Below are 13,655 nucleotides of genomic sequence, written 5' to 3' on the forward strand. Positions count from 1 at the left end.
CTCCTTCTTGAATATATTTAATGAATTGGCCTCAACTGCCTTCTGTGGTAGAGAATTCCACAGGTTCACCACTCTCTGGGTGAAGAAATTCCTTCTCATTTCTGTCCTAAATGGCTTACCCCTTATCCTTAGACTGTGGCCCCTGGTTCTGGACTCCCCGACCAACGGGAATATCCTTGCTGCATCTAGTCTGTCCAGTTCTGACAGAATTTTGTAAGTTTCAATGAGATCCCCTCTCATTCTTCTAAACTCCAGCGAGTATAAGCCCAATCGACCCAATCTCTCCTCATACGTCATTTCTGCCATCCCAGGTATCAGCCTGGTGAATCTTCGCTGAACTCCCTCCATGGCAAGAACATCCTCCCTCAGATAAGGTGACCAGAACTGCACACAATACTCAAGATGTGGTCTCACCAATGCCGTTTACAACTGCAGCAAGATATCCTTGTTCCTGTACTCAAACCCTCTCACTCCGAAGGCCAAATTACCATTTGCCTTCTTAACTGCCTACTGCACCTGCATGCTTACCTTCAGCGACTGGTGCACAAGGACACCCAGGTCTCGTTGCACTTCCCCTTCTCCCAATCTATTGCCATTCAGATAACATTCTGCCTTCCTGTTTTTGACTTCAAAGTGGATAACCTCACATTTATCCACATTATATTGCATCTGCCATGCTTCTGCCCAATCACCCAACCTGTCCAAATCATCCTGGAGTTTATCGGCATCCTCCTCACAGCACACACACCTACCCAGCTTTGTGTCATCTGCAAGCTTGAACATATTACATCTAGATCCCTTGGCTAGATCATTAATATATATTATGAATAGCTGGGGTCCAAGGACCTATCCCTGCGGTACACCACTAGTCACTGCCTGCCACTCGGAAAAGACCCGTTTATTCCAACTCTTTGCTTTCTGTCTGCCAACCTGTTCTCTATCCAAGTCAATACCTTGCCCCCAATCCTATGTGCCTTAATTTACATGATAATCTCTTATGCGGGACCTTATCGAAAGCCTTTTGAAAGTCCAAATACACCACATCCACTGGTTCGCGCTTATCTATTTTACCAGTTACATCCTCAAAAAATTCCAGTAGATTAGTCAAGCACGATTTAACTTTTGTAAATCCATGTTAACTTTGTCCGATCCTGTCACTGTTTTCCAAGCGCTCTGCTATTACATCTTGTATAATGGACTCTAGCATTTTTCCCGCTATTGATGTCAGGCTTACTGGGCTGTATTTCCCTGTTTTCTCTCTACCACCTTTTCGGAATAGTGGGTTAACATTAGCTACCCGCCAATCCATGGGTATTGTTCCAGATTCCATTGAATGTTGGAAGATCATCAGCATCTGGTGGACATGTGGCTGGAGTTGTTGCACTCCTCAGCTTCATTGGCTGGCCTCTTCAATGGCGTCATTAGTCAAGTCCTCAGGGGATAGCCCTTGTCTCCAAGTAGCCATCCGTGAAGTTGGTCTGGTGGCCTGAATAGCGAAGGCATACTAGACTGGCACAGTATAAAGGAGCCATGGAAACTGCCTGGGTACTTGACACAAATGTGGAAAATCTCCTTCTTGTGGTCACACACTAGCTATACATTAATGGAGTGGAAGCCCTTGCGGTTGACAAAAATACCTGGATTGTGAGGGGGTGCCCTAAGGGCCACGTGTGTGCAGTCAATGACGCCTTGCACCCATGGAAAGTCTGCTGGATGAGCTATTTCAACTGCTCACGCTGTCACATTTGTGCGATCCCTGGTCAAATGGATGTGATTGTGCGTGAGGGCAAAGAGGGCATCGGTTACCTGCGTGATGCAAGTATGTGCGGCCGACTGGGAGATGCCGCTGATGTCTCCTGCTGATCACTGGAATGAGCCTGAGTCAAAAAAGTTGATTGGGGTGGTGACTTTGATGGCCACTGGTAAGGAGTATCCACCTGGTCCTCTGGGCAGCAGGTCTTGCTGTATCATTGCGCAGATGTCAGTCACTACCTGTCGCGAAAGTGGGAGCCGCCTTTGGCACTGCTGCTCAGTCATATTGAGGCAGCTGACCCTGTGTCTGAAGACCCTGTTTGGGGGGTATCTCCTGCGCCAACGGGTTTCCATGCGCTGCCCCCTTCTGGCCTGTGCTGCCTCAGGTGGGTGAGCAGCAGCCTGTCGCTCCTGCTCCTGCTGCAGCTGCTGTTGTGCCTGGTGCTGGAGGTCCTCTAATACCAAGAAGGGAAGTTAAAAAAGGCCTGCCATGCTTCTGGTAGATGCCTCAGTTGAGGAAGCGCTGAGTGAGGGTGGCGAGAGATGTTTCGCAGGGGGTCACACTGGAGAAGTGTGTGAGGCTACAACCTTCCACAGGTGTGGTTAAGCCTGGTAAAAGTTGCCCCAGGACTGGGACAACAAAGTCCTGCCATCTGCAAATGATGACTGATCAAATCTTCTCTTTTATGGTTAAGCTGCAGCTGATAGTCAGCAAGCCAATAGCGCTCATGCCAGGTTTCACAGGCGAGATCCCCACCAGGCGTGTTTTACTTGGGAAAAGCGTTAAACAGGCAAAGGCCTGTTAAAATGGGATTATAAAGGCCAATTAGTGCTGTTGAAGGGCCCTAAAGACCAGACCCACCTAATGCAGGTGGGACTGATTCAGGACCATCAGGCCCGCCTGGGTTAAAATGGCTAGGTGTCGGGAACCAGGCAGGGGATCCCGATCCCCAGGTTTTGCGATTTTAACCCCCCACATGCCTCAAAGCCCGCCTGATGGCTGAGTAAAAAGTAAGCCCTTTATTTCTACTGAATTCAATATCAAAAACCTCTTCAGATAAAACCTCCATTTAATCTCATCTCAGCCTTTGCTGCTTGCATAGATATAGTCCCAATATCTCGCCTCTTTCTTCGTAACTATATTTCCCCACCCCTGGCATCATCCTTGTGAATCTACACTATACACTCCCTATGACTTTAATGTCCTTTCTTTAAATGAGACTCCCATTACTGCGCAGAGTATTCTAACTGTGGCCCAACCAATGTGGTATTGTAAATTCATCATTGCCTTTCATCTTGTTCCCCATTTATGAACCCTAAAATGCTATTGGCTTTATTATGACTATTTCTACCTGTACTCTCACTTTTAGGGAATTAAGGCCTAGAAATTCGGTGGCGGCCCAAACGGGGCACCAAGTTCAACTGGGCGCTCGAATAACTGCTGCGCTCGGAGCTGTTGCGCCCACAAGAAATTCAGAGTGTGTGCCCAAGAGGGATGCAGGGTGCTGCTCGAGGCACCCCGCGCCCCTCTTGGGAAGCTGAAACTGAATATCGCACGTCACACTGCGGTACTGCAGGCCTTCCTCCACTTCTTAAGGGGGAGGGACCTGCACCAGCGCTATGACTGATCGCGAGTGCCGGCAAAAGAGCCCGGCACCGAGTAGAAGTGCCGGGCTCTCGGGACACAGCTGGCACTGCATGGGGGGGGCAACAGGAGGCCAGGGACGGAGGTGCTGGCAGGCGGCCACCAGAAAGAATGTCCGCTCCGCACCTCCACCTTAATTTGCGCCAGTGCCGCCATGGGTAGGTCCCGTGAACAGGACGCGATTTGCGAAAGGCGCTACAGAGGCGGGCGCTACCAAATATCGTGATTGGGGCGGTAGCAGGGTGCTGCGCACACCGATGATGTCATCGGTGGTGGTGCAGCACAACAGGCTAACGCTGCCATTAGCGCCCCGCTAAATAGCACGGGAGGTGTGGCCACTGGTGCTAAAGCCACTGAGTGCCCTCTTTAGGCGCTAACTGGTGGCGCTACAGACCGAATTTCTAGGCCTAAGTATTTAAACCTGTAGTGTCTTTATATCGTGTATACTTCCATTACTTTTTTTCCTCTTAAAATGTATGATCTCACTCTTATCCACATTGAATTGCATCTTCACTTCTCTGTCCATTCTGACAAGCTCTCTATGTCTTCCTGACTTCTTCTAGACCCATCTTTTGTTCCTTTACTTGTCCCATTACTATCTTCTTTTGCCTTGCACCATCATCCCTTTTGCCTTTTAATCTCTCCTGCCTTCCATCCTATGACAGACCTTCCCTTTTGTTCTTTACACCCCCCCTCAACTGCTTTAAACTGGTTATATCTCTAACTTTTTCCACTTCTGATGAAAGCTCAACGAACTGAAACGTTAACTCTGTTTGTCTCTCCACAGATGCAGCATGATCTGCTGAGTATTTTCAGCATTTTCTGTATTTATTTCAGATTTCCAGCATCTGCAGTATTTTGCTTTTGTATTAAGGCAAAAGACATTAAGGATTCAAATGCGTTATTTCAGCTCCTTATAAAGTCGACCTGCAACACAGACTATGCTGAGAGACTCTGCAGTCGTACCTCTCACACACTCCTCAACCATCTCGCACACCAGCTCTACAGCAGACGCCGCAACCTCGAAACCGAGACAGAGTCCATATTCTCAGCCTGTGCTCAGGACACAGCAGACCAGCTACGAGACACCGCCAAACAGATGAGGCAACGGAACTACACTGCCTAGATGCACACCAAGAACAGGAAGCTTGAGAAACTTGGCATCACCACCAGCAGCAACCAAAGCTCCACTGGTAGCACGGTTGAAACCACAGGGAAGTCCATCATCAACTTGTCCGACCACACACTTCAACCAGATGAAATTGAAGTTCTCAGCCGGGGGCTCAATTTCTGCCCCACCACCAAAATGGACCCCATCGGTCTTGCGGCAGACACAGAGGAATTCATCAGGAGAATGAGGCTCCAGGAATTCTCCCACAAATACCATGATGTCAGCAGCGAACCCAATGAGACAACCAATGATCCGGAACAGCAGACAGAGGGATCTACCGTGCAGCAACCGAAGAAGAAAGAGTCAAATTGGATCCCATAGGAGGGTCGCTGCCCTAAGCTTGACATGTATGCTCAAACTGTCAGGAGATGCATCAACGCCAGATTCATCAGCCGCACTCACAAGACAGTCCAGAATGTCACCCAAGCACAACGCAACGCCATCCACGCTCTCATGACCAACCACAACATCGTCATCAAACCAGCAGACAAAGGAGGAGCCATCGTCATGCAGAACAGAATGGACTATTGCAAAGAAGCACACCGACAACTGGACAACCAGGAACACTACAAACAGTTACCCGCAGATCTGACCGAAGAACACATGCGCCAACTCAACAGACTGATCAAGAACTTCGATCCAGACCTTCAAAGCATCCTACGTGCTCTCATCCCACGTACTCCCCGCGTGGGAGACTTCTACTGCCTCCCAAAGATACACAAAGCCAACACACCCGGACGTCCTATCGTATCAGGCAATGGAACCCTGTGTGAGAACCTCTCTGGATACATCGAGGGCAATCTGAAACCCATCATACAGGGAACCCCCAGCTTCTGTCGTGACAATACAGACTTCTTACAGAAACTCAGCACCCACGGAACAATTGAACCAGGAACAATCCTCGCCACGATGGACGTCTCGGCACTCTACACCAGTATCAACCATGATGACGGCATTGCTGCGACAGCCTCAGTACTCAACACCAACAACAGCCAATCACCAGACGCCATCCTACAACTCATCCGCTTCACCCTTGACCACAATGTCTTCACCTTCGACAACCAGTTCCTCACCCAAACACACGGAACAGCCATGGGGACCAAATTCGCACCCCAATACGCCAACATCTTCATGCACAAGTTCGAGCAAGACTTCTTCGCTGCACAGGACCTCCAACCAATGCTATACACCAGATACATCGACGACATTTTCTTCCTATGGACCCATGGCGAAGAATCACTGAAAAGACTACACGATAACATCAACAAGTTCCATCCCACCATCAAACTCACCATGGACTACTCCTCAGAATCGGTTTCATTCTTGGACACACGAATCTCCGTCATACATGGACACCTCAGCACTTCACTCTACCGCAAGCCCACGGACAACCTCAGGTTACTCCACTACTCCAGCTTCTACCCTAATCACGTTAAAGAAGCCATCCCCTATGGACAAGCCCTGCGAATACATAGGATCTGCTCAGACGAGGAGGAACGCGATGGACACCTACAGACGCTGAAAGACGCCCTTGTAAGAATGGGATATGGCGCTTGACTCGTCGATCGACAGTTCCGACGGGCCACAGCAAAAAATCGCATAGACCTCCTCAGAAGACAAACACGGGACACAACCAACAAAGTACATTTCATCATCCGGTAGATCCCCAGAGCGGAGAAACTAAGCCATGTTCTTTGCAGCCTTCAACATGTCATCGATGATGACGAACACCTCGCTAAGGCCATCCCCATGCCTCCACTACTCACCTTCAAACAGCTGCCTAACCTCAGAAAGAACATCGTTCGCAGCAAATTACCCAGATTTCAGGAGAACAGCGGCCACGACACCACACAACCCTGCCACGGCAACCTCTGCAAGACATGCCAGATCATCAACACAGATACCATCATCACACGTGAGGACACCACCCACCAGGTACATGGTACATACTCATGTGACTCGGCCAGCATTGTCTACCTCAAACGTTGCAGGAAAGTATGCCCTGGAGCATGGTACATCAGCGAGACAATGAAGACACTGCGACAAAGGATGAACAGACACCGCGAAACAATCACCAGGCAGGAGCATTCCCTCCCAGTCGGGGAACACTTCAGCAGTCAAGGACATTCAGCCTCCGATCTTCGGGTAAGCATTCTCCAAGGCGGCCTTCGAGACACACAACAATGCAAAATCGTCGAGCAGAAACTGATAGCCAAGTTCCGCACTCATGAGGACGGCCTCAACCGCGATCTTGGGTTCATGTCACGCTACATGTAACCCCACCTGACGTAGGGTCACGCAGACTCGAGTCGTCGTTGGCTTGTTCATTCCACGCAGATGCGGCCGGACCTGCTGTGATTTCCAGCAATAAAAAAAAAAATTTTTGTCTCTTTCTTGTTTTTCATACAGACCCCAGCATCTGCAACATTTGACCCCTTGTGACCCCACCTCATTGTTCTTTGATGTAATGTTTTCCTGACTAACTTGTTTGGACACCATTCACACCTTTGATTGCTGTGATTATCTCTCTGCCGAGGTGTGATAAATGGCAGTTAGAAAGATTACCTGTAATCATCTGGCATAATTCTCTGACTATATAAGCTGTGTCTTTATGCATCTCTCCACTTCACCTGACGAAGGAGCAGCACTCCAAAAGCATGTGATTTCAAATAAAACTGTTGGACTATAACCTGGTGTTGTGTGACTTCTTACATTTGTCCACCCCAGTCCAACTCCGGCATCTCCACACCATTATTTTGTTTCAGTCACAATTTTTTTCACAAGGGTACAAAGTAGTTGAGAATACTGCGATTAAATAATAATGACCTGATAGAGATGTTTAAGATTATGAAAGGATTTGATAAAGTAGACATAGAGCAGATGTTTCCACTTGCGGGTGAGACCAGAACTGGGGGTCATAAATATTAGATAATCACTAATAAATCCAATAGGGAATTCAGGAGAAACCTCATTACCCAGAGAGTGGTAAGAATGTGGAACTCGCTACCACATAGAGCAGTTGCGGCAAATAGCAGATACATTTAAGAGGAAGCTAGATAAGCATGAAGGAGAAAGGAATAGAAGAATATGTTGATGGGGTGAGATGAAGATGGATGGGAGGAGGCTCGTGTGGAACATAAACACCGGCATAGATCTATTGGGCCGAATGGCATGTTTCTGTACTGTAAATATTTTGTTTGTAATATGTCTCCATAATATAGTAAAATTGGAAATTACGTCACATACCTTTTATGGGCATCAGCATTCAATGTCACGCCACTAGATGGCACCTCAATAGAATTCCCCCTTAAGTGAGCAGCATTTGTCATTGTTCCCAATCGTGATAGCAGCTCCATTTTCACCACTAGCTGCCACCTCAGAAGCTGCAGTTCGCCATACCCAAACCATAATTATACAGATTCAGAGCATTCGCAGCCCTAGGAGGAAACCAACCATACAACACTTCTGCCCACATAGTGCACATAGGTTATACAAGTACATAGGAACGTAGGAACATGAATAGGCCATGTAGACCCTTCAGTCTGTTCTGACATTCAATTAGATCGTGGCTGCTCTGTACCTTAACTCCATGTACTTGCCTTCACTCCAAAAATCTCAATAGCCAGTGCCTAACAAAAAACTATCAATCTCAGTTTTGACATTTTCAATTGACCCCCAGCCTCTACAGCTATTTGGAGGAGTGAGTGCCAGATCTCCACTACTGTTTGTGAGAAGAAGTGGTTCCTGGCATCACCCCTGAACGGTCTAGCTCTAATTTTAAGGTTATGCCCCCTTGTTCTGGACTCCCTCACTAGAGGACATAGGGCTGGATTTTATGAACCTCGGCGGGTCAGTGGCAGGCGACGTTGGTGGCGGGTTCCAGTCCCGCTGCTGGCTTCAGCCCGCTGTGTAGAATGAATTTACCTTGATTGGGCTTGTTAAGCCCACCCAGCGCTGTTCCCAGCCAATTAGAGGAAGCAGGTCTGCTGACGTAATTTGATGACGCCTCATCAGCCGGCTTCCTTAAAGAGACTATGGCCAACTTTAATTTGACATTTGTGCTGTCAGTGTTCTACAGCATTGAAGTGCTGCAAACGCTGACAAGCACTGCACAATGGCACAGGGCTGCACCCAGGCTCTCCCATGACTCCCTCCACAGCACACAGGGAGGTGCTCTTCCCTTCCCATGGGTGGAAGATACCACCCCAAGATATCAACACAGCCTGCTTGCACATTGCACAGGAGAACACAAGTAGTGATGTGGTCAGGAGGACCTGGGTGCAGTGCAACAAACGTTTCTATGACCTCAGTATATCACGAAATGTTAGTACAAAGCCACACTCAACCTTAACCTGCTGTGCCTCTCATCACATTCCCATCACTGCTTTCCCAAACCTACTCCTGAACATTCTTACTCACACCAACTTATCATGCACCTCTACACATCCCTCTCTATCTATATTATCACATCCCCATCTCATTAGCCACCCCTCACACTCACCCTCATCCTAGTGCAATCATATCAACTAACAACACACAAGGGTAGGCACCTGTGTGTTTTATCCAATGTTCATGTAACGTTTCTGTTAATGTGGTATCAAACATTGAAACCTTTTTTTTCAACACTTTGCCTTCTTGGACAGATTTTTGTGCACCTTTGATGGTGAGACATAACGGCAACCCCCCCACAATGGTGAAGATTGTGAAAAGAACAGCTTGGGCATTGTAGGGATGCTTTATGGTGTTGGTGTGGTGTGGTGCCAACCTGGCGCATCATGTGGCAGCCAGGATGTACAGCGTCAAGTGAAGTAAATCTGGCCATGGTGAGGCCATCACTGGCCTCCCGGGCAGCAATGTGGTCGATTGCTGATGCCCTGTTTCTTGTGCAGCATCAGTTGATTGCGGAGAAGGTTGGTGGGGGTGTTGTTGGTGCTGCTGGTGTTGGGGCTGATCGCGGTGGGATTCTGAGGACCAAGGTTAGAGAGTTTCCAATGGCACCCATGCTGATGGAATAGATGGCAGGTGAAGTAGAGATGACAGAAGCAATCTGTCAATGGTGGGAGAGGTAATGAGATCAGTCTGGATGGAGGCTTGTGTAAAGAATTGCAGCATCCTGAATCTATAGTGGAAATGCAGTTTAGAGAAGCTAGTGGCTAAGGAAACAACTCTCAATCAGCTGGGAACTTTGACTTGACATTTGAAGCTGTCTACTCATCAGCTGATTCAATAGCCAGTGGCCTCCCACCTCACCTTCACAGACGAGGTCTAGGCACAGCGGGAAATCGGTGGGCGTCTGTCAAACTTCAAATAGCTGGGGAAAAAACATTGTTAAGTGGCGGTAAACAAGACACTAATGATTTTAATTGCATCCCCGCCACTGCACATTCGTAAATGCACGTGGCGGCGGGTTCACAGCGGGTTCCCAACCCGCTGGGAAAAAAAAAACTTTCCCACCCAACCCGTCACCACCGATTGACCCGCTGACCCTCCGCAAAATCCAACCCATAGTTTTTCGCTATCTACCCCATCAACTCCTTTAATCATCTTGAACATCACAAAAGATCTCTCCTTCTATACTCAAGGGAATGCAAGCCTAGTCTATGCAGAGTGTCCTCATAATTTAACACCTTTAGCGCCGGTATAATTCTGGTGAATCTGTGCTGCATATAAATACATTAAATAATTACAATTTTCAGAATGGCCATGATGGTGGTTGGTGTAGTAAGTTGACAAAATTAAATTTTTGCACACGAGTCATTCTTCTCAAGTTGGAATTACAACACATGGTGGGGGTAGGAACAGGAGTAGGCCATTTAGACCCTTCAGTCTGTTCCGCCATTCAATTAGATCATGGCTAATCTGTATCTTAACTCAATTATCCTGCCTTGGTTCAGTAACCCTTAATACCCTTGCCTAACAAAAATGTTGACATTTTCAACAGACCCCCAGCCTCAAAATTGGGGGTAATATATTAGCATGGATAGAGGATTGGATAATGGACAGAAAACAAAGAGTAGGGATAAACTGATCATTTTCCGGTTGGCAGGCTTTAACTAGTGGGGTACCGCAAGGATCAGTGCTTGAGACTCAGCTGTTTACAATCTGTATTAATGACTTAGATGAAGGGACTGAGTGCAATGTTTCCCAGTTTGCTGATGATACAAAGCTAGGTGGGAAAGTAAGCTGTGAGGAGGACAGAAAGACCATGCAAAGGGATATAGACAGGTTAAGTGAGAAGGCAATAAGGTGGCAGATGGAGTATAATGTGGGGAAATGTGAAGTTATTAACTTTGGTAGGAAGAATAGAAGAACATAATTTTTTTTAAATGGTGAGAAACGATTAAATGTTGGTGTGCAGAGAGATTTAGGTGTCCTTGCACAGGAAACAGGATGTTAGCATGCAGGTACAGCAAGCAATTAGGAAGGCTTTTATTGCAAGGGGGTTGGAGTATAAGAGTAAGGAAGTCTTATTACAATTGTACAGGGCTTTGGTGAGGCCACACCTGGAGTACTGTGCACAGTTTTGGTCTCCTTATCTGAGAAAGGGCATACATGCCTTAGAGGTGGTGCAACGAAGGTTCACTGGATTGATCCCTGGAATGAGAGGGTTGTCCTATGAGTAGAAATTGAGCAGAATGGGCCTATACTCTCTGGAGTTTAGAAGAATGAGAGTTGATCTCATTGAAACATAAGATTCTGAGGGGGATTTACAGAGTAGATGCTGAAAGGTTGTTTCCCCTGGTTGGGGAGTCTAGAACTAGGGGGCATAGACTCAGAATAAGGGGTCGGTCATTTGGACTGAGATAAGGAGGAATTTCTCCACTCAGAGGATTACGAATCTTTGGAATTCTCTACCCCAAAGGGCTGTGGATGCTGAGTCGTTGAGTATATTCAAGGCAGAGATAGAGAGATTGTTGCACTCCAGAGGAATCTAGGGATATGTGGATCGGGTTGGAACGTGTAGTTGAGGTTAAAGATTAACTATGATCTTATTGGATGGCTGAGCAGGCTCGATGGGCCGTATGGCCTACTGTTACTTCTTATGTTCTTAAGACCATTTTACTCTGTCTGGTTGTACAATAGCCGAGCTTAAAGCGCTCAATACTGACAATATGTTTCCATTTATCCGCAATACCATTTCTCAAATTGAGGAGTACAAAGAACTCAATAATGTTTGTAAAGTTTCCCATAGGTAAAGTTGTACCAACCTCTTTGTCCTTCCGTTCCAATATATCTTGCTTTTGTTTGCACTCCTGTGAGATTTTCTTAATTAACTAACATGCGGCGCTGGAACTGCCATCAGCTGGTGGTAGAGCTCTGAATGGCATTTTAGCACCATCTCTTTGCACTAACGTGTGGGGCTAAATACACGAATTTCTCCCCATTATAACCTACTGAAGACTGTTACGATCCTCCTCATTTTTCACGATGGCACTGAAATTGCAATCGTAGAATTCCCGCGGAGGTAGCCTCCGACCAGCAAAAAAAGATCTGCACCTAGCTGCAGTTTATGCACCCAGGGAGAGTTACGCTTTCATCTTGAGGAAGCCTGGGCAGCGTATGACGTGGGCGGAACCTGCAGCTTCGTTCATGGGGCGTCCCGCCCACAAGTCCTGTCAAAATTTATATTTACATAGGCCATGCCCCCGATTGTTTTTTTTACATCTCCAGAGCCTTCACCATTGCAAGCTGTTAATCTTAATGGTAAGTTCTTTCTTTATAGATTTTTTAAATTTATGGACTTTTAAATTGATTTGCAGAATTTTAAATAGTTTATAAGACTTTGAAAGAGATTTAAAGCAATTTAAAGAGTTTTAAAAACTTTGTAATAATATTCATTACTTTTAATTAAACAGCAAAGTGAAATGGAAGGACCAAGGACACTTGTGCTGATGAATAGAGCTCAGAATTTCACTGACGATGTCATCAGCAAACTCCTCAATGAGTTTGAGGTGAAGCACCTGCGGATCATTGGGAGTGAGAAGTCCAGAGCGCCGTGCAAAGGACAAATGACAGAATGGACAGAAGTTGCCCATGCCTTTAGCGTGAACTCCACCATTTCATGGCCAGCCGAACAATGCCACAAACAATTGAATGATTTGATGTGATCTGCTGAGGTTTGTACAGTTATTAGCAAAGTTAAATGTAACATTTGTTAACTTTACTATTTTAAAACATGTTCAGTTGCATAGCTGTTGTAAAGTGACTTCCTTATCCAGGCATCTGAGCTAATTGTAAAAGGTTATGGCTTTGGTGCAAGTCCGGGTCATCCGTTGTGCTTTTAAAAATCGTTTCTGTACTCCACAGATTTGAGGTGTGAAATTTCAATTAGTGAACAACACCCTGTCTCCAAAGCAGCATCTGGTCCTCTTTCCAAAGCAGGTGTGTGGGTGGGCTCTGCAGGAAAAACTGAAGTTTCATTTTATTGCTGTATTTAATACAGAGTTAAATGGTACACAACACCAGAGGGTGTGCCATAACATGCGGTGGTGTTGCCACTCTTTTGGCATTATTGGAGCAAAAGGAAAGGGTCACGCACTTGCTTGGGATCAGTCGTGGCTGTTCAGTGTCTGGTGCCCAATCAGACATTGGGGTAAGGAGAGGTGAGTTGGTCTGTCCAGCTCTATCTTTAAAACTGTTAGGTGTGCGTTGAATATCAACTTCTGTAATGTGGCAGATCGTGATTCGCCTTTGTAACTGTATACCGTTTCCTTCCCACAGGTGGATAGCTGTCTTCTCACACTTGGGATGAACAGTGTGTTCAGTCTGCGGTTGGAGAGGGCATTGGGGAAGTGCAATGCGGGCAATAGGTGAGGCGCAGCAGGAGGAATTGGTGGAGTATCAGCTAGTGGAAAGGGCGTTTATGGTCTCTGAGTGGCATAACACCACCTCTCCATCTCCTGGCACCAGTGGTTCTGTGCTAGGCACAGATGACTGTCGTTCCACAGTCAGACACCGACCTGATGCAGCAGAGCAGGTGGGAGAAGCAGCAAGATGCTTAAAGCAACAAAATGCCATAGAAACTCAGGTGCAACATGTTGAGGGGTTGAGGCAAGATATGGTTACTCTTCATGCGTAGAAACCTGA

At 46.8% G+C, this 13,655-nt stretch overlaps 1 pseudogene; it reads left to right on the forward strand.

The window, feature by feature from the left end:
- Window positions 1–5,477: 5,477 nt before the first annotated feature.
- Window positions 5,478–6,845, forward strand: LOC147095662 (uncharacterized; annotated as a pseudogene).
- The last annotated feature ends 6,810 nt before the right edge of the window (window positions 6,846–13,655 follow it).

This window comes from Somniosus microcephalus, unplaced genomic scaffold (assembly GCF_052327205.1).
Source record: "Somniosus microcephalus isolate GS21.2 unplaced genomic scaffold, FLI_Smic_1.0 unresolved_chr1, whole genome shotgun sequence".
In the NCBI taxonomy this organism is placed as follows: domain Eukaryota; kingdom Metazoa; phylum Chordata; class Chondrichthyes; order Squaliformes; family Somniosidae; genus Somniosus; species Somniosus microcephalus.